At 47.0% G+C, this 25,667-nt stretch overlaps 1 protein-coding gene across 3 annotated transcripts in view; it reads right to left on the bottom strand.

The window, feature by feature from the left end:
* LOC140387461 (NT-3 growth factor receptor-like) overlaps nucleotides 1-25,667 on the bottom strand; it is a 1,104,107-nt gene that overhangs the window by 968,129 nt on the left and 110,311 nt on the right. The window contains exon 1 of one of the 3 annotated variants that reach the window (XM_072470578.1): nucleotides 12,757-12,968. The exons of the other annotated variants lie outside the window; for them this stretch is intronic. The gene's annotated coding sequence lies outside the window, so the exon portion shown is untranslated. Of the gene's footprint in view, nucleotides 1-12,756; nucleotides 12,969-25,667 lie in introns of those variants that run through there. 3 annotated transcript variants of the gene reach the window in all.

The raw sequence follows: 25,667 nt of genomic DNA, 5'->3' as shown, positions 1-25,667 counted from the left end.
TTCAGAAAAAAGGTGACTTAACGGATGTAAAAGGGTGACAGAGAACATGTTTCTTGTTGTGGTGAAATTTTAAACTAGAAACTAATAATGTAGCATTGTTACGAATAAGCCTAACAAGAATTTAGGAAAAATTACCGAGAGTGGTTGGAATATGAAGTTTGCTATTACATGGCATCACTGGGAGGATTGCTCAAGTACCTTCAAACGGAAACTAGATTAGTGCATGAGAGGGAAAGGAATACAATCCAATGAATCTAGAGCAGGAGTATGCAATTTGGTCCCACGTGCCTGCGCTACCATTCAATAAGATCATGGTTAATTGGACCGTGGACCGTGGCTTCAATTCCACTTTCCCCTTGCACCCTCTTATTGATCAAAAATCTATCGAATTCAGCTTTAAGAATATCATCCGATCCTGTTTCCTCCGCTCTCCGGGGGAGAGTTCCACACACTCCTGATCATCTGAGACGCTCTGAGAAAAAAAATTCTCCTCATCTCTTAAATGGGAGTCCCCTCATATTTTTAAACTGTGTCCCCCTATTTCAGTCTCTCCCACAAGTGGAAACATTTCTCCAGCAACCATCTCGTCAAATCTCCTCAGGATATTAAATGTTTCAATAAGGTCACCTCTCAATCGTGTAAATCCCGATGGACACAGGCCCAGCCTGTCCATGTTTTCCTCATGGAACAATCCCCCCATTTCATGCATCAGTCAAGTGAACCTGCTCCCCCCTCTCACCCGCTGTTACCAGGCTCCTAAATGACCCTCTTATGGACTGATCTGATCTCTTCACACATCTTCTCTACCAAGTAGTACTACAGTCCCATATGCTTCACCATAAACCTGTGTGTTTGTATTCATATTGTGTATTTTATGTTTGTCCTATTATATATTTTCATTCCATGTACGGAATGATCTGACTGAGCTGCACGCAGAATAATACTTTTCACTCTACCGAGGTACACGTGACAATAAACAAATCTGTTCATGTCCACTCTGATGGGTTCGATTAGAATTCCCTTCCTGCATTCTGTCCCTGGTCTGTATTTCATTACCCGATCACGGTAGAAATAGCAGGAGGGATGTTTGGCTTTCCGTTCCTGATCAATGGTGAGCGATCCCTGCTGATACAATGCATGTGTGCGGCCACGGAAAATAGGACCAAATGGTTCTCTCTGCTGGCCAAGCATGATTTGACCTGCCCTTGAAAAATGTCCCATTTGGGCCAGGCAGTAGTGATGCACGATCAATGACCACTAAAGCGAGGTTGTAGTCCAACTGAAGGGTTTAATAAGCTAGATGTTTCCCCCAGCAGCTCAGGTACAGAAAGAAGGCTGCTGGGGCGGCACGGGCACTTATACCCTGCCTTGCAGGGCGGAGCTACCATACAGTTTGACCAATAGGAAACATACGATATCTACCAATGGTGTTCCAGCATTACTAGGTACCGTAATACCTCTACACAGCCTCCACATTCACCCCCTGTTAAAAAATAGTCCAGCGGGGGTGGTGGCTTGATATTACAACATGGTAACGTGGTAGAAATTATAGTTATGGAGGTACTGTAATACCTCCATACAGCGCTTTGTAACTATTTACAGATTCACAATTAACTATATACTTTAAAGTGAAGCAATCAGTCGATCGGGAACATGAAAGCAACCGACCGTTGGTCAGTGAGGAGAGTGAATCTCCTGCCGGCCAGGTAATGTCTCCAATGTCACACAGCTTCTACTATGGCCTGGGCCTCCTTTTCGACTGTGGAGTGGTAGATTTCGGAAGCATGGAGGGTACGTGAGAAGAAGGCCACGGGTCTGCCCACTTGGTTGAGGGTGGCCGCCAGAGCTACGTCAGACGCATCGCTCTCAACCGGGAAGGGGAGGGACTCATCGATGGCGTGCATCGTGGCCTTTGCAATGTCTGCTTTGATGCGGCTGAAGGCCTGGCGGGCCTCTATCGACAGGGGAAAAACTGTGGATTGGATCAGGGGACGGGCCTTGTCCGCATAGTTGGGGACCCACTGGGCATAGTAAGAGAAAAACCCTAGGCAGCGCTTCAGGGCCTTGGAGCAGTGAGGAGAGGGAACTCCATAAGGAGGCGCATGCGTTCAGGGTCGGGGCCGAGAACTCCATTTCGCACTACGTAGCCGAGGATGGCTAGGCGGTCGATGTTAAACACGCATTTATCCTTGTTATACATAAGGTTAAGGATCTTTGCGGTCTGGAGGAATTTTCAGAGGTTGGTGTCGTGGTCCTGCTGGTCGTGGCCACAGATGGTGACATTATCGAGATATGTGAAGCTCTCCGTGCTCCCAGAGTCGATTAAGCAGGACGTCTCATGTCCGTTGATTAGTACTGTTGTAGTAGCAGTTGAGAGTGTTCGAGGCCGGGACTGGTTCAGGGTCATCGAGGCTAATCGCAGCAGTTGAATGTTCTCTTCGGGCAGTGTGCAGTCAGCCGAGCTGGGGTCCTGGGCATCCATCCAAGGTGGCGGCTCCCATTGGTCGCACATAGCTGGGGGTGCAAAAAATGGCAGCGCCCATACATCAAACGTGGCGTCTGTGGGACAAGATGGCAGCGCCCGGAGGGCGCACGTAGCCCTGGAGGAGGAAGATGGCGGCGCCCGCTGGCCGCATGGGGACCGTGGAGAGATTTGTGGTGGCGGTCCGCTTTCGCCACTGGAGACCGTGGCGACAGCAGGGGCCTGGCATACCACCACGAAGTGGCCCTTTTTACCGCATCCCTTGCAGGTGGATGCGCAGGCCGGGCAGCGCTGCCGGGGGTGCTTGGCCTGCCCGCAAAAGTGGCAGCGGGGCCCCCGGGGTTGCCAGGCCGCCTTGCAGCACAAGCTTGTAGGGGGATGTCTCGGGGTCGGCAGCGGAGGGGTTCCACGCTGCCCAGGGGGCTGCCGTGCGGTCGGGAACGTAAGCACGGGCGTTTCGGGAGGCCACATCCTGGGAGCCTGCAAGGGCCCGTGCCTCCTTGAGGCCTAGGGTGTATTTTTCCAGTAATCGCTGGCGGATTTGGGAGGACAGCATACCTGCCACGAAAGCGTCCAGGATCAGGAGTTCTGTGTGGTCGCTCGCCGAAACTTGCGGGCAGCTGCAGTTTCTCCCCAACACCAGGAGCACACGGTAGAATTCTTCCAGTGATTCCCAAGGGATTTGTCGCCTCATTGCTAGCAGATGTCGGGTGCGAGACCTGGTTTACCGGACAAATATAATGTCCTTTTAGCAACTCCTCTGCTGCATCGAAGTCGTCCGCGTCCTCGATGAGGGTGTAAATTTCCAGGCTCACCCTCGAGTGCAGGACTTGCAATTTCTGTTCTCCCGTGGGTGTGTTTTCGGCCGTTCCGAGATATCCTTTAAAACACGCCAGCCAGTCCATGAAGGTTGCCGCTGATTTCGCCGCGTGAGGGCTGAGTTGCAGACACTCCGGCTTGATTCGGAGCTCCATCCTTTTAAATCTAGCTTATTAAATTGATGCATGATCAATGACCACTAAAGCGAGATTGTAGTCCAACTGTAGGCTTTAATAAGCTAGATGTTTCCCCCAGCAGCTCAGGTACAGAAAGAAGGTTGCTGGGGCAGCACGGGCTCTTATACCCCTCCTTGCAGGGCAGAGCTACCATACAGCTTGACCAATAGGAAACATACAATATCTACCAATGGTGTTCCAGCATTATCAGGTACCGTAATACCTCTACACAGACTACCACAAGCAGAAAGCGCTGGAGACTCCTGGAGCTGTGTCCTACAAAGAGACTGCAACTCCAGCTGAGGAGGGGAGAATCCGGAGGAAAGAAAAGCGAACATCAATGCACTTTAGGACGATAGGTGATTGACAACACTTTCAAATTAGAAACTTAAGGTTATGCAGATTAAGACATTAAAAATAAATTAACATGTCAAGAGGTTAACTCTTCTACAAATTGCCTTTAAAGTCATTAGAAGATTAATAAAAAGGCAGCTTGTTGCAATTCATCAGCAGAATGGACTGCGAACTGGAGTTGGAAATGAAGGTAATTATTATAACCCCTAAAGAGCAAGCAGATTGCAAACTCTATACATTGGAGGGAAATATCCCTGCGCAAATGTATCAATGAGATTTACTGTTCGAAAATTGCATGTTATGCTCATGTGCGTAATCAGACAATTGAACATCGAACAGAATACACAAAGGGGCATTTAGATAATTATAAATATAATTTAAGTCCATTGGAACTCAATGGAAATGATTACTACTTTGCGATCATCCATCCTTATTGGCTGCATCATCATTTAACTCAAATAGACTCTTGATAGAGCAGTGACCTTTACAGTTGATTTTAAATCCTCAGCACATCAGAGGTGGGCTTATGGTCTGGTCGGGGGTATATTCATTTGGCAACGATGTCTTCCAATTTGAAATGAGCTGGCCCCTCAGAAACTGAGCTGGTTCGCATCCATGCTGGGAGCACATCAATTATAACCGCTGTGGCTGCTATTTGGCTCCAAATAGTTCTCCGTGGAAGTACGCTTTGAGGCGGTCGAAAACCCCATTTGTAATATTTTCCCACCCTACCCCTACAAGCAGGGTCGAAAAGGTGGGGTAGGATAAGCATAGAAACAAAAAAAGGATAAAATTAATGGTTGCTATTTTAACGTTGGACTGAGAAAGGGACTGGTGAGAGATAACATTCAGCAAGAATGAAACAATCTCTAATAATAATTTCCAATTCAATTTGTGTTCCAGGCTAAATATTCCAGTACAAAATGGACGTTTGATTCAATTTATTGCAGTAATATTATTCTTCCACTCCCACACTGTGCGAGCTGAAGACAAACGGAATCAGCTGGCCCAAGGAGACAGAAAATTCCCAGGTTTGTTAGCAACCGAAGGATTATAATATTCAAAGCTGTGGTGCGATGAGGCATACAAGCTGGCAATATCGTAACTGGAAATGGCAGCGATGAGCAAGGGAACTGGGTAAAATGTTAGCCTCAAAACTTTACCCCTTCAATCGTCAAGGTCAGGACATGTTATCCTGGAATATTCCTTACACAAATAAATGGAAATCCTTTTAAACTAATCAAATCTAACTGGGCCATGTTTCCTTTGAAGGGGATTTTGAGGTGATCGAATAGATTCTCAGGATTATCGAAAGTGACTGACAAAAAACGATCCAAGCAAATGGTTTATTGCAGTTCAGGGGTCAGATCCCAGGAGACACAAAAGTTAAAAAAGGTGAAATGAAGAGCAAATAGAAACAGAAAATGCTGGATAAACGTAGCAGGTCTACCAGAATCTGTGGAGAGAAGAAGATGTTTCGAGTCTGTACGTCTCTTCGTCAGAGCTGACGAGGGGTAGAAATGTGATGCATCATGTAGTTAGAGAGGGCTCTGGAAGAGGTGGAGCAAAATAGAAGGTCAGGGATATGTCAGACCCAAGCAGAGATTGACAAAGATGTCAAGGACGCAAGACAAAGCAAATGATATTGGTAGCATTAAGGACTAAAGATGGTGCTGATAGTGGCAGAAAGGTAAGATAGCAGAAAGTGTTATCAGGGAAGAAAGGTCAGTGCTCGGTGAAAGCAAAATCAAAGAACAAGTGATAGACGGCCCAGTGGCGGATGGGAGGGGTTGTGTTGGGATAAAGAAAGAGAAGTCAAACATGGAGTCAAGACGGAGGGGAAAGTTCACAGTCTGAAGTTGTTGAACTCAAATCGGAAGATGAGGTGTTTGTTCCTTCAGTTTGTGTTGGGCTTCACTGGAGCATTGCAGTTGGCCAAGGATGGACATGTGCACATGAGAGCAAGATGGTGAGTTAAAATAGCAAGCGACAGAAAGGTTGGGGTCATGCTTGCAGGACGTGTGAAGGTGTTCCTCAAAGCAGCCATTCAATCTGCGTTTAGTCTCCTCAATGCCAAGAAGACCGCACTGAGAGCAGAAAATACAGTAGGTCAAATCGAAGGCGATGCAAGTGAAATGCGGCTTCATCCAAGTGGTGTATTTAGTCTCTTGGACAGTGAGGATGTAAAGAGGCAGATGTTACACCTTCTGCGATTGCCTAGGAAGGTGACATGGGAAGGGATTCAGGGTTGTGAACAATGGAAGAGTGGGCCAGGGTGACACGGAGGGAATGGTCCCTGTGGAATGATGATAAGATGGTGAGGGGTTGATATGTTTTGTGGGGCATCATGCTGGAGTTTGTGGAAATAGCAGAGGATGGTCCTTTGAATGTGGAGGCCGGTGGGGTTAAAAATTAGAAGAAGAGGGACCCTAACATGAGTCTGGAAGGGAAGGGAGGGGGTGAGGACAGAGATGTGGGCGATGACTTGCGGAATACCTTCACTCAATTCTCAAGCTTGGTCCCAACCTTACGGTCTCTTGCCATTCCAAATCACAATTTTACTCTCACATCCACATGTCCTTCCTTGACCTGCTTCAATGTTCCAGTGAAGCCGAACACGAACTGGACCTCTCCTTCCGATTAGGCACATTCCAGCCTTCTGTATTCAACATGGAGTTCAACAACTATAGACTATGAACTTTCCCCTCCATCTTGATCCTTTTTTTGTTTATCCCAATGTGCCTCTGACCCCGCCCACCCCACTGGGCCATCGGTCACTTGTTCGTTAGTTTTCCTTTCACTGAGCATTGAGTTTTGTTCTTCTGTTAACATATTCTGCTATTTTACCACTATCAGCAACTTCTTTATTCTTTAATGCTACCATTAACACTTGCTTTGTCTTGTGCCAATGACATCTTTGTTGCTCTCTCCTTACTGTTGACCTATCCCTGACCTATCCTGCTGCACCTCCTCCACACCTCTCTCCAACTATATAAACCATCACATTTCTACCCCTCTTCAACTCTGACGTGTCATGCGGACTCGAGAACGTTAACTCATTTCTCTCTCCGCAGATGGAGCCAGATCTGCTGTGAGATTAATAGTAACCAGGGAAATCAGGTAGAACATCTATAATGATGTTAAAAAGGTGGGATGAGTTGCTGGGTAAAACATTGAAATAAAATGGTATAAATGGAGTCAAGAGACGATTGTGGGGGGCAGGGGGGGCGGAGATTGAGTGATAAGATCATCAGAAGACGGAGTTGATCTATTAAAAAGCATGATGGGATTGTTCAGTTTAATGTCCAAGTCATCATAATCATCAATGAGGGCACTTCACAGGAACATTGCGTGGGTTTCCTCCGGGTGCTCTGGTTTCCTCCCACAGTCCAAAGGCATGCAAGTTAGGTGGATTGGACATGCTAAATTGCCCTTAAGCGTCCACAAAGGATGGGAGGGGTTATTGGGTTTGGGGGATCGGGTGGAAGTGAAGGCTTAAGTGGGTCGGTGCAGACTCGATGGGCCGAATGGTCTCCTTCTGCACTGTGTGATCTATGATTGTCAAATAAGATGTGACACCAAATCACACAAGGACAGAAACCAAAAGTTTGGTCAAAGGGATAGGGGTGTCTCAAGTGAGGACAGAGAGATAGAGAGGTAGAGGGATTTTGGAAGGGGCATCCAGAAGTTCAGGACTTGGTATCTGATGGCATGGCCACAGATGGTTGAGTAATTTTAAAAATCAGTGAAGTAAAAGAGGCAAACTTTGGATGAATATGGATGTCCCGAATGGTTGCAGGAGGATACAGAGGTAGGAAGGGAGGGACCAGGAAAGGAGGATGTGAATTTTAAAATTGAGGTGCTGTTTAACCAGAGTCTAATATGGGCGACTGGCCACAGGAACGATGGATGAGCAATTCAGAGGGTGGGATATTTGGCCGCATCCCATCAATGGAATCTTGCAGTCACACCCCCTTGCCCCCCCGGTGGCGGGTTCCTCTGCGGCCTGGCTGGCGAGCAACGCAAATGACCACTGACTTTGGTGGGTCAGGAAGATCTCGCCAGTGGCCAATGGTGAGCCACCTCTGCTGGGGGAAAACTCGCCCTGCAGGGGAGGTGGGGGCAGAAAGTCCCAGACTTGGTGCAAGTTAGCCCAGAGGCAGAGTTTTGGTGGGGCTCAAGTTGAGGGAGGGTGGCACATGCAAAGCTTGCCAGGAGTACATCGGAATAGCCAGTTCCGTAGGTAATAAGAGATGAGGATATCAGCGGATCATCTGAGGCCGGGGCAGAGCTGAACAACATCAGGGAGCTGAAAATAGGAATTTTGAGAACCAAATCTCATCATAGGGTCCAAGACAACACTGTTTGCAAACAGCCTCGGAGGCCAAAAAGGTGTAAAGCCAAAAAAAAAAAGCTGCTCGAAAAAAAAGATTCCAAATTATGCAAGGTTTTATTTTGGGAGGTCAAACAAAAAACAACATTAACAAAGCCAGTGACGAACTGGAATAATCTAAAGGGCTAAAATGAAAAACAGAAAACGCTGGATAAACTCAGCGGGTATGGAAGCAGAGTTAATGGGCGGGATTCTCCGTCGGCGGGATGCTCCATTTTGCCGGCGCCCGCGGGTTTCCCGACGGCGTGAGGCTGCCCCACAATGGGAAACCCATTGACCGGCCGGCGTAACGGAGAATCCCGCCGGCGGGTCGGGGCAGAAATGTGGCGGGGCGGAGAATCCAGCCCAATGTTTTGGATCGAAATTACCCTTCTGCAGAAGGGCAACTTAGATCAGAAATGTTGACTCTCGTTTCTCTCTTCACAGATGCTGCTAGACCTGCTGAGTTCATAGGTCATAGAATTTACAGTGCAGAAAGAGGCCATTCAGCCCATCGAGTCTGCACCAGTCCTTTGGAAAGAGCACCCTACTTAAGACCACATCTCCACCCTATCCCCGTAACCCAGTAACTCCTCCTAACCTTTTTAGACACTGAGGGTAATTTAACATGGCCAATCCACCTAACCTGCACGTCTTTGGACTGTGGGCGGAAACCGGAGCACCCGGAGGAAACCCACACACACACGGGGAGAACGTGCAGACTTCGCACAGACAGTCACCCAAGCCGGGAATGGAACCTGGGACCCCGGAGCTTTGAAGCAACAATGCTAACCACTGCACTACCGTGCCACCCCAAATTATCTCAGATTTCCAGCATCCGCAGTATTTGGCTTTTATGACATTTAAAGGTCTGTCCAGGGCCTTGGAGAAGCCCAGAATTGTCAGATTAACTGCATAGGAGCCCGGTACCCTCCGATTAATCGACGGGGCACCTGATTTTGAGGTGAAACAGGAGGTGTTGAGGTTAGTCCATCGAGGATTCCCAGGTCTTTTAGCTCTTCCTGAGGCCAGGACCCTGTCCAGCTGACAAAGAGTCTAATCCTCACTTTAATTGGGAATGCAGTGGAACAATTACCCTCACTTTAATCCAAGAGCACCTCAAGTGAAACTGTAAGGAGGCCTGGGGCCCTCATTTTAATTAATTGACAGCTTGGGATAGATTTTCAAATCTTTTTCTTCCTTGGATCATTTTACGCATGGCTGCATTGTAAAGAGAGCTTCAGCTTTTCTCATTGCTGAAACCAATTTGGTACAAACAAGAGCTCTTGTGTTCTGTACTGCGGATCCTTTGAGGTCACTGGGGTTTAAGCAGATGTATGAAGCATGCGGGCTAGCAGAACACGATCAACAAGGCTAGTTTCAGTTTTAAACTCATAGAACTGCTGAAAACAAGTGGAGGTTAATGGCCCTGTTGTTCTTCCTACCGTACCAAACTGTCTCCAGACCCCCATTGATCAACCGGCATTGATTAGGACAGTCTGTGTCAATTCTGAACCTTTCTTGCTGCACCAGGAAGACTGTGGGTGGGATTCTTCAGTCCCACCCACGTCAACAGATTTTGCCTCCTCTCCAGATTTTCCCGTTCCAATCCCGTCAATTCCCGGCACAGGCAGGACTGGAAAATTCCAGCCGGTGGTTCATTTTGTATTTGTCATTTCTGCAATCCATTGGCTTGCAAGGAACCCCACAGCAATAGGTTCAGTGGTTGGATATTCCGAAGGGAATACGCAAGGTAAAGTCACCTTAGTCTGACTGGTGGTGGTTTAACCCGAGAATCACGCACCTCAGGTGAGGGGTAAGGTTGAGAAAGTGGTACGGGAATTGAACCCGCGCTACTGGTCTTGCTCTGCATCATGAACCAGCGGTCCTGCCAAGTGAGCTAAACCAGCCCCCAGGGACCAACTTATCTCCTGACTCCCCAAAGCCTGTTTGCCACCGGCAAGGCACAATTCAGGAAGGTGATGAAACACATTTGCCAGGAGGAATGCAGCTCCCACAATACTCAAGAAGCTCATCATTGTCCAAGAATAAAGCAGTCAATTTGGTCGGAACACCATCCACCACCTCAAACATTTACTCCCTCCACCATCTGTGCACAGTGGTAGTGGTGTGTATCATGTACAAGGGATGCACTGTGGTAACTCACTATGACTCCTCAGTCAACACCTTCCAAACCCGCAAGCTCTACCACCTCAGGAAGGACTGCAGATATATGGGGCGGGATTCTCCGACTACACCGCCAGGTCGGAGAATAGCCAGGGGGCGGCATGAATCCCGCCCCGTTACTCCGACGCTGGCTGCGTATTCTCCGGCGCCGGTTTTCGGGCAGGGGCGGGGTTCACGCCGCGCCAGTCGGGCGTCGTTGGCAGCGGCCCACCCGGCAATTCCCCGGGCCCTGATGGGCCGAACGGCTGCCCGTTTTAGGCCAGTCCAGCCGGCGTGAAATAGACATGGTCCATCACGGCGGGATCTGGCTCGTCGGTCGTCTAGCGGGGTCCTCGGGGGGGGGGGGGGGCGCGGGGGGATCTGGCTCGGGCCCCCACGGTGGCCTGGCCTGCGATTGGGGCCATGATCTGTGGGCGGGCCTGTGCCGTGGGGGCACTCTTTCCCTCCGCGCCGGCCTCTGTAGGACTCTGCTATGGCTGGCGTGGAGAAGAAACCCCCTGCACATGCGCAAGAACACGCCGGCGGTTCTGCACATGCGCGGGACCACGGCGGCCGTTCGGCGCTGGTTGGCGTCGCGCCAACCCTTCCGTCGCTGGCATAGCCCCCGGAGTGCGGAGGATTCCGGAACCTCCGGGTGGCCTGACGCCGGAGTGGTTCGCGCCGTTCTTGGTGTCAGCGTCAGGCCATCCCGCCGATTGCGGGAGTATCCCTCCCATAGGAACATCGCCGCCCAAATGGTGTGGCAAGTTCCCCTCCTCTTCACACATCATCCTGAGTTGGAGCTATGTCGCCATTCCTTCATTGCCGCTGGATCAAGATCCAGGAATGCCTTCCCTAACAGCACTTGGTTTCCCTAACACCCATATGCACTGCAGCAGTTCAAGAAGGTGGCTCCAAGGCTATGAGGAATGGACAATAAATACAACACTTCCTAGTGACACCCATGTGTTACGGTGAGCAGTTATGAAGTTACAAAGTTTTAGAACTATTCTGAAGGTCATTTTTGTTTTTAATTGGACGGATAAGACTGCTTTCAAAATGGTTCAGGCTACCAGACAGAATTGTAGATTTCAATCATCTTTCTCTCAATCCTGAGGCGACCCGAACGCATTCCTCAGGCGTATACATTTAAGATTCAATGAGAGTTCCAAAAGAGTAAGTAGAAACCCAATGATTTGATGGCTTTTCCTCCAAACACCAAGACAACTGATAAACCACTAAGGTGTGAATAGGTATTAGTCAAAAGGGCGAAGGAGACTTTGGATAACTGGAATGGAATTACCACTTTCCTCATCTGGAAAATGACTCCGCGGTGTTGTACAGGTCACACGATGTTGCCTTGCCTGTTGAAAATGGCAAGAAAAAGACTGACCAAACACAGATCCATCTTGAAAACATCATCAGAAAAGCAAACAAGAACTTCAACAAGGAGAGTTGCTCTGAGAGAATCAGAGAAATCGCAGCTATCTGGGAAAGCAACTTTCAGCAATTTGACACTGGAAACCATCTCAGTTGCAGTGACAACTCTATAACCGTCCAGGACTTTGGCTTCAAAACGTAGCTGACATGTACAAAACATATAACTAATCTTCATTTGTGTCTGTAAGTCTTATCTTCTCGCCAGCAGGAACAGCTCCTCGCAGATCGGGGCACCATTTTGGATATTAGCCCGATCTTTACTCCCCGCTCCCCTTTCAGGCCCCCTCCCCACATTATTGACCCCGACTTTACCCTCTCTCCCCCTGCCAACTTTGTAGATCCCCCCCCCCCCCCTGCAAAAATGAGCAAAGCCACCCCCTCAGGCCCAAACTGCCCACCTGGCAGTGGCAACCAGGCACCTGGGCACCTTGGCACTGCCAGCTTTATTGTGCACCCAGCACCCTGGTAGTGCCACCTGGGCACCGTGTTAGTGCCAGTATCATACAGCCAGGGTGCACAGGTGGCACTGCGAAGGTGTCAGGCTTAAATACAAAGGTGCTCGGGTACCACGGTGATTGCCAGGTTACTAACCCCCTGCCCGTGAGCACCCAGGGATCTCTAATGGCCTGCGAGACCCCCCCCCCCCCCCCCCTGAAGTACAGTTCCGCCTGGTCCACAATACTAAACGGCGCCCTGGTGAGGTCATGCAAGGCCGGTCGTTGACAGGTGAATCCAGCGTCCGTGAATTTAATGAGCCATTAAATATGCAGATCTGGATCCCGGCCAGCGAGAGCGAGATCCAAACCGTGCCGGACGCTCGGGTGACTCGCGATTGAGCTGGCCTGGAGCCTAATTTGGGGCTCTCGCACACATCCACCCCACAGTCGCTGAATCGCACCCTTTATCTTTCCTGAGGTAACTTCCAGAGCTAGATGAAATAAACTTACCTTTTCAAGTCAAAAGTCTTTGCCGCTGGGTTATTTTAAATTAAATTTATTACTCCACTAATAAGGAAATATATTAGGTGGACAGACACACGGGAACAGTTCATAGGTGACTCTGGGATAACACCTTCCGAAGCGTCGGTTACACAATGAATGAATAAGTAAATAAAAATGAAAAAGCGACAACTACCAGTAGCTACTGATCATTGAGTGACCCTGGCCAGCCTCAGTCTTTTCCAAACATTGCTTCATGCACATGATAACATTGTGCTTGAACGCCTCTCTGACGAACGACACCGAACTTTCAAGCCTAGTTCTGGCTTGCACCGTCATGAATGCGTCATGCAGTGTTACTTCATTCTATGTAATCATTTCTCTGCCTTTGTGCCTGCCATCCAAGCATTACAAGTGGGAACACTTCCAAAATGTAAGCACAGAATACCAACCAGGTTCATTATTTCTGAAGGTGGGCAGGTGAGCTGACAGCTCTGACCGCTTGTCTTTCAAGGGATGTGGTCTTCACTGGCAAGGCCAGCATTCTCTGCCCATCCCTAATTGCCCGTGAACTGAGTGACTTGTCGGCCATGACAGAGGGCAGTTGAGAGTCAAACACATTCCTGGAGTCACATGGAGGCCACACCAGGTAAAGATTAAAAAATTTTTTTTTTTAGAGTACCCAATTCATTTTTTCCGATTAAGGGGCAATTTAGTGTGGCCAATCCACCTACCCTGCACATCTTTGGGTTGTGAGGGCGAAACCCACACAAACACGGGGAGAATGTGCAAACTCCACACGGACAGTGACCCAGGGCCGGAATCGAACCTGGGACCTCGGCGCCGTGAGGCAACAGTGCTAACAGTGCCCCCATACCAGGTAAAGATGACAGATTCCCTTCCTAAAGAACACTAGTGAACCAGATTTTTTTTTTTAAAACCCTCAGTAATTGTTGTCATGGTCACCATTCCTGAGGTTTTATAATTGAATTAAAAGTCCACCAGCTAACGTGATAGGATTTTAACCCATGTTCCCAGAGCGTTAACCTGGGCCTTTGGATCACTAAAGGGCAGTACGGTAGCATTGTGGATAGCACAATTGCTTCACAGCTCCAGGGTCCCAGGTTCGATTCCGGCTTGGGTCACTGTCTGTGCGGAGTCTGCACGTTCTCCCCGTGTGTGCGTGGGTTTCCTCCGGGTGCTCCGGTTTCCTCCCACAGTCCAATGATGTGCAGGTTAGGTGGATTGGCCATGATAAATTGCCCTTAGTGTCCAAAATTGCCCTTAGTGTTGGGTGGGGTTACTGGGTTGTGGGGATAGGGTGGAGGTGTTGACCTTGGGTCGAGTGCTCTTTCCAAGAGCCGGTGCAGACTCGCTGGGCCGAATGGCCTCCTTCTGCACTGTGAATTCTATGATAATCTATGAAACACAGTGGCATTATCACTCCACCAACATCTCCTCCTATCACAAGCTCTGTTTATGTTATAGCAATGGCACGAAGGGGTTGCCTTGTGACATATCAATGCCAATCCTGGTGCCACCAACCCAGCTACAATCAAATACAAATTAGTATCCTCAACAATTATTGAGGAATTGCGAAATTAATTGACTTCTCAAACAGCCATATGATTCACGGCATCAAAACACTTCAGAATTTAAAAAATCACCATTAAATTTCCTGTCGATTCTGTTCCATTAGAAATACCCTTCAAGATTGGGACACATTTTCAAAGTTATTCAGTAATACTTCATCTTTACCTGCTGAGGACCAATCAATAAATTGGTCATTATCACATTGTTGTTTGTGTGGGTTAGTGGTGCCCTCATTGGGTGCTTTGTTTCCTATGATTGATTACCTTCATAAGGTACATTATTGACTGTAAAACGCTTTCGGTAATCCTGAGTTCATGAAATGCAAGTCGTTTTGCCCATCCATACCTCAATGATTTGTAAGAATCTATCTCCCCAGGAGGAGATTTTCTCCTTTTAACAATATCTCCCCTTCCCTCCCTGCCTTCACAGCGCTCAGTCTGTCTGTATCTTTCTCTCTCACGCATGGTTGTCAGGATCGCTGTCTAAACCTTTCTCTTGTGTTCTTCTTCACGGTCAGTAACTATTTCTCTCCTCACTTCCTGTCTCCCCACCTCTCTCTCCATTTCAATCTTTCTCTTCCCTCCCCTCGCCCCCATTCCCCAGTCTATTGCCTTCTATCTGCCTCTGTTGTCAGTCAGTGTCTGTCTCCAGCTGTTTCTCTGGTCTGTCAGTGTCTCTCTCTCACACACACACACTTCTCTTTTTGTCAGTATGTCGCTGCCTAGCCTGTCAGTAGCTGTCCATTGTATACAGCAGTTTGAAGCTGTACGTGACAGTTTTGGGCACCCCGAGAAGATAAGCAACAGTTGAAAAGGTGCACTAGAGTCATCAAGATGTTACCTTACAAAGACAGACCAGACAAGACGGGCTATTTTGAGGGATAGAGAGAAGCTGAGCCAGTGATCTCATAGAGGTCTTCAAAATTATTGAGGGTAATAATAAAAGTAAATCGCAATGAATCGATTCCATTGCTAATACTAGGGCATGTATTTATTAACGGCTTTAACACAACGGTGCTCCGTGAGATGATACAAGGACGGCATATATTTATTCGCGACTTTAACACAACGGAACATGTCAAGATGCATCTCAGGACACCGAGTCATATAAAGCGTTATCGCTCTGAATTCCAACAAAATTGGTCAGGGAGGTAGATTTTAAGGGGTGTCTGAAAAGGAGGAAAGCGAAGTAGAGGTGCGCACGGAATTAGGGAGGATATTCCATCAGGCCGAGACAACTGAAAATGTCAACTGATGGTGCAACAATTAAATTGCACAAGGGACCAGAACTCAAGGTGCAGTCGGCAAATGCAGAGAGAACAAATTTAAGATTAATGGAAAAAGTATTACCGAAGAACTTTGAAAATGTGTCCCAATCTAGAAGGGTATTTCTAAAGAAACAGAGTCGACAGGGGATTTAATGGGGATTTTTTTAATTCTGAAGGGTTTTGATGCAGTTGATGGCTGTTTGAGAAGTCAATTAATTTTGCCATGATGAGTGAGGATAGAGACCAGGAGAAATGTTTTTACACAGGTCATTGCAGTATGGAATACTTGACTATAAAAAGTATTAACGACAAGGACCCGGTGCATCTTTTCAAATGGACAAATGGATGTGTGCGTGAGGCAGAAGAAGATACATAGAAATGAGAGAGCATTGCATTGAAATTGAAAGCTGGGAACTGTCACAGAAACCAGGAGACTCAATAGAGATGGAACGAGCTTGAGGTGTACCACAAATTGGATCTCAGACCTCACATAATCATACCCACTAAGCTCTGGACACCAATGCAGTTTGCCTGTTGGGGCCTCAGGAAAATATGCTGGCTTTAATGCTGAGCCAGTTTGGCGCTGGGACAAGGGATTACACTGACTGGCAGAGGACCACAGGAATGCAAAGGGGGTAGCACGGTGGCGCAGTGATTAGCGCTGCTGCCTCACAGCGCCGAGGTCCCAGGTTCGATCCCGGCTCTGGGTCGCAGTCCATGTGGAGTTCAGTAAGAAGTCTTACAACGCCAGGTTAAAGTCCAACAGGTTTGTTTCGATGTCACTAGCTTTCGGAGCGCTGCTCCTTCCTCAGGTGAATGAAGAGGTATGTTCCAGAAACATATATATAGACAGATTCAAAAATGCCAGACAATGCTTGGAATGCGAGCATTAGCAGGTGATTAAATCTTTACAGATCCAGAGATGGGGTAACCCCAGGTTAAAGAGGTGTGAATTGTGTCAAGCCAGGACAGTTGGTAGGATTTCGCAGGCCAGATGGTGGGGGATGAATGTAATGCGACATGAATCCCAGGTCCCGGTTGAGGCCGCACTCATGTGTGCGGAACTTGGCTATAAGTTTCTGCTCGGCGATTCTGCGCTGTCGCGCGTCCTGAAGGCCGCCTTGGAGAACGCTTACCCGGAGATCAGAGGCTGAATGCGCTTGACTGCTGAAGTGTTCCCCGACTGGAAGGGAACATTCCTGCCTGGTGATTGTCGCACGATGTCCGTTCATTCGTTGTCGCAGCGTCTGCATGGTCTCGCCAATGTACCACGCTTCAGGACATCCTTTCCTGCAGCGTATGAGGTAGACAACATTGGCCGAGTCGCACGAGTATGTACCGCGTTTGCACATTCTCCCAGTGTTTGCGTGGGTTTCGCCCCCACAACCCAAAGATGTGCAGGGTAGGTGGATTGGCCACGCTAAATTGACCCTTAATTGGAAAAAATGAATTGGGTACTCTTAAATTTTTTTCTAAAAGGAATGCAGCCGTACCAGAAGCAGGCCTCCCACCTTCCTGACTCCATTTAGAGAAAAGTTACTTACCTTCCAATTGGTGGCCACCAATTCTAAATGGGCCACTGGGGACTGATAAAATCCTACATGCCTGCACAGTTATGCCAACTTTCAAAGTGGAGTGCTCAAATAGGTGTTAGGACCCTGATAACCGTATTTTTTTTTGGGGGGGGTTAACACTTGTTTCAGGCAGGTGCTCTGGAGAGTTTAGAACAACTGAGGTCAATTGCTTCCCTCGTGAGGCAAGTGTTCTCCTTCAGTGGAGTTCAGCAGATGCTCTTCCACAAACTCTGTTTGCGGAAACGGAGTTGATAAATTCTTCCAAAAATGAATATTGATAAGGCAGGGCAAAGGGGCGGAGAAAACACGGCACAGACACTTAGGGCATGATCGAACGGCCTTGTCGCACCTGACTCAGTGACACAACGAGGCTGTCAATTCAGAGTTTAAAATGTTTGACTGACCAGGAAGAAGATCTTGAACAAGCGGAATGGCTGCCTGTGAACGCCATGCCAAGAGTAATCTTCAGGTTGCCCAGGGCTGGAAGGGGCAGTCTAGACAAGGGATCCCCATCCCCAGGAAGGGTCCCAGGCTCAACCCCTTCCCCACAGCCTGTGCCCACCCAACCCCAAGATGCTTGGGAGACCCACCTTCTGCAGCCTGGCAGCAAAGGAGCTCATGAGCAAGGCATTGATTCCCTCCCCACTCACCCCACCAACTCCCTGGGCCTATTGTGTCAGGACTGTGATCGAAAAATCATAGAATCACTTAGTGCAGAAGGAGGCCATTCGGCCCATCGAGCCTGTGCCAACCCTTCGAAAGACCACCCCACCTAGGCCCAATCCTCCACCATATTCCTGCAACCCCACCCTAAGGGGCAATTTAGCCTGACCAATCCACGGAACGTGCACATCTTTGGACAGTGGGAGGAAACCGGAGCACCCGGGAGGAAACCCATGTCGACAAGGGGAGAAAGTGCAGACTCCGCACTTAAGGTCACCCAAGGTCGGAATAGAACCCGGGTCCCTGGTGCTGTGAGGCAGCAGTGCTAACCGCTGTGCCACCGTGCCGCCCCCTTTCAGCAATTGGGATGATTTAAGCTCCTGACAGGCAAAGAGCCTTCAAACAGGTGACAGAACACCAAACTCTGGTTTGATAACTTGAAATGCGTATATTAATTATTTCAGTACCATGTAAATGACTTCAGAAATCAGGTCAGGGTTTCTCAGCAGAGGCTTCGCATGCACTTGGCCGTTCTAAAATTGTGCGTCTGTTCAAGTGACATTGCAGTCATGTTTGAGAAATAATGCATGTTAGCAAAAAATACCTGCTGTCTGAATTTAAAAACACTTTTGTGTTAGAATCAGTGTATCGCTAACCTACTGTTTAGTCCTCACCCAGGGCAACACAACTCAATTCAGCTGGGAGCTCCTTCTTTTAGATTTAACCTGTAATGATCTGAACAATACAAGCAGGAGAATAGAATGGAGAGTCTAGACGTTTGTACTGCACATAATATAAAATCAAAATTGGAATTCACATCCTCAGCATGACACTAAAGAACACGTAAATTTAAACTTTGACCCATGCAGAAGGCAGATTGGCAAGGGATGTGTGCCAAACACATTCATTTTAATGAAAAAAATAACATTTTTCCCCCCCCCAAGGCATTCAGTAGAATCAAAATAATGTACATGGGAAGGGATATGTAAAAGAGAAAGAGTTTCAGTATTTCAGCATCTCTCCTGTTATCCACTCTTCCTGTGACTTTTTCTGGATATTACCATTTCTCCACACAAATTTATGTGCCATTTCCCTTTCTTCTGTGTGTGTGTGTGTGTGTGTGTGTGTACACACCTACGTATCACTTTCTCTGTGTTTTAATATCAGTCATGCCTCTGGTCAGCAGAACTCTCTTGAGTGAGAAGATTTTGGGTTCAATTTGCACTCCGGGGGTTGAAGTGCAAAATCTATCGGCAGATACTCTTGTGCTGGAGTGATTACTGCACTGTTGGAGCTGCTGCCCTTCAGATGAAACTTTAAACCAAGACCCTATTTTCCCACTCAGCTGCACCGAGGGCGGCATGGTAACACAGTGGTTAGCACTGTTGGTCACAGCATCCGGGACCCAGGTTTGATTCCTGCTTGGGTCACTGTCTGTGCGGAGTTTGCACCTTCTCCCCGTGTCTGCGTGGGTTTCCTCCAGGTGCTCCAGTTTCCTCCCGCAAGTCCCGAAAGACGCGCTGGTCAGGTGAATTGGACATTCTGAATTCTCCCTCTGTGTACCCGAACAGATGCCGGAATGTGGCGACTAGGGAATTTTCACAGTAACTTCATTGCAGTGTTAGTGTAAGCCCACTTGTGACACTAATAAAAATTATTTTTTTATTTATACGTAAAGGATCCCAGTGCATGATTCCAAAGACGAGGAGGGTGCGATCCCCAAGTCCTTGTCAATTGATTAACAATAACATAAAAGGGTTATGGGGACAGTGGGGTGGAAAAAGGCATTGAAATGTCCAATCAGCCATGATTGTATTAAATGTTGGAGCAAGCTCGACACGCTGAATGTCCAACTCCTGTATACATGTTCTTATGTTTCAATATTTAATCAACCAACACCTAAAAACAGATTGCTTGGTCATTGTGGGACCTTGCCCTGCACAAAATGATTGCAATACAAGAGTGGATACACTTTTGAAATGCTTAAATGACAGTAATACACTTTGGAAGGAGGTCATGAAAGATGCTGTACACATTCTTATTTTAACCTTGGATATCCATGTATCTCTCCCTCTAACACCTCCTCCCGGCTTCTCTTCCTCGTCCCTTATGTGCTACCCAACCTTCTCCCTTTCCGTCCAAGTCAATGATTAGCTTTTATTGCAATGGTTGCTGCTGGGTTAAATTAGTCGATTTCATTAAAGCTGGAACACAGGAGGGAAACTTCAAGAAATCCATCCACCATGGATGGAAAGAGAACGGTGAAGAAAATGAAGCATTTCTCTCTGGTCTTGGCTTGGCATAATTACAATACACAAAGTGCCCGCAGTCAGAATCACACCCGGATTCTCTGCAAAAGAAAATGCCAATCTTACTTTTTTAAAAATCTCTGGACAAATTTCATCCAAGCCGGAACTAAGTCATATATTTGCGGGAAGTTTTCCCTGACTGGCAGCTCCTTTGCAATTAAGCTGACAGTTACAAAAATCCAGCGAAATCTTAGAACTGTTGGAGGGCTATTTAATTAAGAGGGAACGGTTCAAATCGGAGACAGTTAGTTTCTGCCAGAAAGTAAAATAACAGTACGCAGAGGTTAACACAAACTAGTAGATTAGCATGCCTATTATTTCCCTTTTGAGGAATCAATACCAGATTCATAGAAATATTTAATCTTTATACATAATATGTAATACACATTTTCATTTTTACTTCCCTATTAAATTTGAGGGCTGACATCGTGATGCTCTTGTCATTTTTCAACAATGTAATGATGTTCCTGTGCAGGCACAGGGTAGACTGAGTAGCTTAAAGCAATTTACAGAAAGCTTCTCTCATCAGATCCATACTTAAATATCATAACCAGTAAAGACACCCGAGAGACCTGGGGAAGCGGAGATTCAACCAGCAGAGTAATTTAAAATATGATCGGCCATTGTATGTTGAGCAAGTTTGGTAGAAAAGGCCCAGAAGTATAACAATAAAAGCAACAACTATAAGTAGGAATGTATCTGGCGGTGAGGAATTACCATGTCTGCCTATAGGAACCCATCTATTGCACATTTAAAAGACCACAGAGTTTTCATGGTTTGACTTATTTCGCTACTTTTGAAGAAAATCAAACTACTCCTTTGTAGCAACACCATGCAAAAATAAATAGATTTTTTGCCATGTCGTGAAATGGCAAAGCAAAGAGTGTTTCAGCCAAATATTCACCATAGCACAATCCAGCATTAAAAGGGGTTACAGTACTGGATAGGGGGGTCATTGGACTGATGCTCGATCAATAACTCCAGAAGCGAGATTGGAGACAATTGAAGGCTTTATTACACTAGATGTTTCCCTCTGCAGCGCAGGTACAGAAGGCAGCTGCTGGGGCGACACGGGCTCTTATACCCCGCCTTGCTGGGCGGAGCCAGCAGACAGGCTTAACCAATGAGAACAGAGTACTTTCTACACCAATGGTCTTCCGGCATTACAAAGTACCGTAATACCTCTAATACTGACTACCACATGGACTCACAATGGGAATGATCCCATTGCAAGGTTTCTCCTGTTGTGAGATATTATCCACAGAATGAAAATATAAAGAGTAAAGCTGACAACCTGAGTTTCCAGCTATTTGAAAGTCTGAAAAGGTTTTAGGAGGATAATACCTGTGGGATCTCATTATTGCTGCTTAAAGACAGCAGGATCCGAGGGATAAAAAATTCGAACGTGTCTGTTTTTTTATAAAAAAGCAATGCAAGTTGCTCTGGACTGTGACATGGCGCAAGATCCACGAACCTCCTGAACCTGCAGATATGGGTTTTAGAACTGGGTCCAACATGCAACGGGCAGGAGTTAATCTGAACAGTCTAAAAGGGGAAGGGTATACACAGGCAGATCAATCACTTGATTTTGGAATCTTTGGGCCTGATCTACCGGCCACGCTGTACCCAAAAGGCAGCTCGCCGCGGCGTAACGTAGCCGATAAGTGATAAGAGACCCCGCTCCCGGGATCTACCCGGCTCGCCATGCCTCGCGAGGTCTAACACAATCTCGCGAGGCATCACGATCAGAAGCCGCCCATTTTGGGCGGGACCACATTTTGACAAATCTGCACATTAGAGTGAGACAGCTAGTTTCACTTTAATCTGCAGTTCCCTGAGGTAACCAAGGAGTTGGAATCTAGCCCCTTCACCTTGGCGGCCTCAGAAGAGAGCGGTTACGTAATGCTCTCCACAAATGGGGACCAGACAGAATGGCACTCGTGAGGGACTCCAGGGTACTGGAGGCCCCCAGGTGCATGCCCTCTGGGAACAGTAGTACCCTGGCACTCCTGGTGTCACCTGGGCTCCCTGGCACTGCCAGACTGGCATCCTGGCAGTGTCATTCTGGGTACCAAGGTGACCAGGTGGCACTGACAGGGAACTGCCAGGGTGCCAAACTGGCACTGCCAAGATGGGCTTTTTTGCACGGTTGTGCCCTGCGCCAGTGAGGGAGTGGCCTGGAGACCCCTTAATAGTGAGTTGGGGCTGGGGGAGGGGCGGGGTTTGGTGGTCATGTCGTGGGCTCTAGAAATCAGGACGCCATTTTGATCTCTCCCTGCAATGAGGAGTTTCGGCGAGCGGGGCTCCACAGTGCAGGAAACAGAACTAAGTGTGGCCTCGACCATGTGTTACACACTGAGGTCCCGTATCTAACCAGAGTCATGTTAGATAGCGTTATGTTTCTCGGCGCGGAGGCGGCATGATGGTGCAATGGTTAGCTCTGCTGCCTTACGGTGCCATAGATCCAAGTTTAATCCCAGCTCTGGGTCACTGTGTGTGGAGTTTGCACATTCTCCCAGTGTCTGCATGGGTCTCACACCCACAAATCAAAGTAGTGCAGGGTAGATGAATTGGCGATGCTAAATTGCCCCTTAATTGGAAAAAAAAAGAATTGGGTACTCAAAATTTACTTTTGTTGTAGGTGCTGCAAGTGCCAGGAAACATGCAGCTAAACATGCTCACTATGGGACATAGCTCCCATTTGGTTAAATCGTGCCCACAGAGTGTCTTCAATCATAGATTATCATAGAATTTACAGTGCAGAAGGAGGCCATTCGGCCCAAAGAACATCTCACCATATATTGAAGATAGACATCAGGAAACCAATGCCAAGACAAAAAGAGAGGAAGCGGTTGGAGATAATCTTGTCAGGGGTTGAAACCACCAATGTAAAAGAACACGAGATACTCAGGGGGCCAAGGGAATGGCGGGTACAGGTGAGCAGGTGTTTATATCGGGGTGAGATTGTGGGAAAAGAGTGATGAGTTCAGAGTACAGGAATTAAGGAAATGGAGGTGAAGATGACAACTGCTGAGGATAAGCATATGCCCATTGTAGAAGCTAAAGGAAGAGAATAGTGAGGTTATCACGGGGATAATAAACAATGAGAATTTTAAACAAAAATTAGAGATACATGAAGACTTATAGAATAGATTCGTAGAATTTACAGTGCAGGAGGAGGCCATTCGGTCCATCAAGTCCGCATCGGCCCTTGGAAAGAGCACCCTACTTAAGCCTACCCCTCCACCCTATCCCCGTAACCCAGTAACCCCACCTAACCTTTTGGACACTAAGGGTAATTTAGCATGGCCAATCCAACCAACCTGCACTTCTTTGGACAGTGGGAGGAAACCAGAGCACCCGGAGGAAACCCACGCAGACACGGGGAGAACGTGCAGACTCTGCACAGACAGTAACCCGAGACTGGAATTGAACCTGGAGCTATGAGGCAGCAGTGCTAACCACTGTGCTGCCCCGTGACTTAAAGGCAAGTACAAAACTGTCATCACAGGAGTTCTGGTAGCACTGGTGTGAAGGGTAAAGCATGACAGGGAGAGGGAAGGATTTACTGCATGTGAACCAAGTTTCTGTCAATGTCAGGACGTCAATTCAATTATCCACAATAAGTGGATGACAAGGGTGTAGTGTTCAATGCTTTATTTCTTTGGTGTTTGATTGGGAGGCTGGTGAGTGATCTATGCTCACTGCTTGACTGTCAAGCCTCGGTGTGGACTCAGAGCAAAGTAAACAGACACGACAGAAGCTACTGGAAGCTGGGCTGTAAGCATGAGTTGTAAAAGAGAAAATGGGACAATACATCATTTGAAACATGGAAGTCTGGCAATACCTGACCTAAGAGTACATGAGAGAATGGAGGGAAAAATCCAACGAAGGGTTAACAGCAGCTGCAAAAGAAGGTTTTGAAATGCAGATATCCTTTATCAAACAGGCATTAAGAAAACAGCTTGTGACCAATCAAGCTGTAAAACTGGTGTATGTCTTTTAAGTCACAGCAGATTAAACTTTTAGTTATATGGAAAAAAGTAATATTTCACACCTTCTTTGAAGTTAATTATTTTAATAAGCAGCTGGAAAAGAATGGCTAGGAATTTCAGTTGAATTGGGTGACAAATGTTTAGGTGTGAAATTCTGCCGACACGAGGTGAATATGGGAAGCTGGAGACAACGTGTCCACGGGAACACACGTTAGACTCAAATCGGAGTCAGAGTTCAGAGCTGGGGTCATTATTTGATAATAAAGCAACTTTAGAAATGACAGAAACCAGATGTAACACCCCTCTGGGATCAAAGCACTTTTGAACATCACAAAGGAAACAATGTAATCAAAGTTCGATGAGCTGAAGTCATGCTCAATATGAGTATATAGTCGTGTTAGAAATAATTCAGATTAAAGATACCGTGTACAATCAAGAGTAAAATAAAGTTACCTTACGATAATGTCATATAAACTTAATAACTGCTAGAAGGGGAATATAAACCCTAAAAAAGGGATAACCAGCAGAGTCAGCTCTCATAGCTCGGTCATGGGAAGAATAGAACATAGCAACCGAGCAGAACAGCGAATCCATCTGAGGAAGACCAAAAGCTAAAGAAGAGAGAGTCAGCTCTCATAGCTCGGTACATGGGACAGATAGAACACAGCAACCGAGCGGTACAGCAAATCCATCTGAGGAGGACCAACAGCTAACGAAGAGAGATTGTCAAGGTGGACCTGAAGGTCGTTTCAACCAACCAGGAGGATCCAGAAGCAAGATCTTTTTATTTTTCTGTAAAGACAGTGATTGCATCTTTTAAAAGAAAAAATATAATAATATAATAACAAAGTTTTAACCTGAAACAGTGGTTATTACAAAGTCTACTTTACTTACTTAGCAACGCAGGGCCCAGGATCGATGCTACTAAGTGGTAAGTAGATAAAATTCTTCCATGAAGATATGAGTTATACCGGGGGATAACTTGAAAATATAGTTTGACCCGAATAGCACCCACCTAAGTCTGCATCGGAGTCAGGGAGTGAGAATCCCTGTTCACCATTTAGAATGTCTTATTGACCCTTTTTGGTACAGGGGGAATTCTAAGAATAGTGGTGAGTTTTTTACTTCAGAGTGCAGACATTTTGTGCTTGCAGAGATATTTTAAAATTGTTGTAAATAAACCTGCTACAAAATTGGAAACTAGTGTTATCTCTGCATTGCTCCGACATCGATAAAATATACATCAAACGGGGCCTTGTTCACAAATGTTCAGAAGCCAAATATGGATGGGGGTACTGGTGGAAATCAGTAGGCAATTCGGATGAAAACTCCTTCAATGGCTCAGCAAATGAGCAACTGAGTCACAAAGCCCAAAAAGGTGACAGTTTCAATCTTCAAAATGTTGTCGATAAGATGACAATACAGATGCTGCAGTTGGCAACAACGCTCATGTGATACGGCAAGATTAGTCAACTCCAATTTTTACCTAGTGACTCTTGCTGGAGGGTGTTTGTTTAAT

Source organism: Scyliorhinus torazame, chromosome 12, assembly GCF_047496885.1.
Source record: "Scyliorhinus torazame isolate Kashiwa2021f chromosome 12, sScyTor2.1, whole genome shotgun sequence".
Classification (NCBI taxonomy): Eukaryota; Metazoa; Chordata; class Chondrichthyes; order Carcharhiniformes; family Scyliorhinidae; genus Scyliorhinus; species Scyliorhinus torazame.
This window is presented reverse-complemented; position numbering and strand designations above follow the sequence as displayed.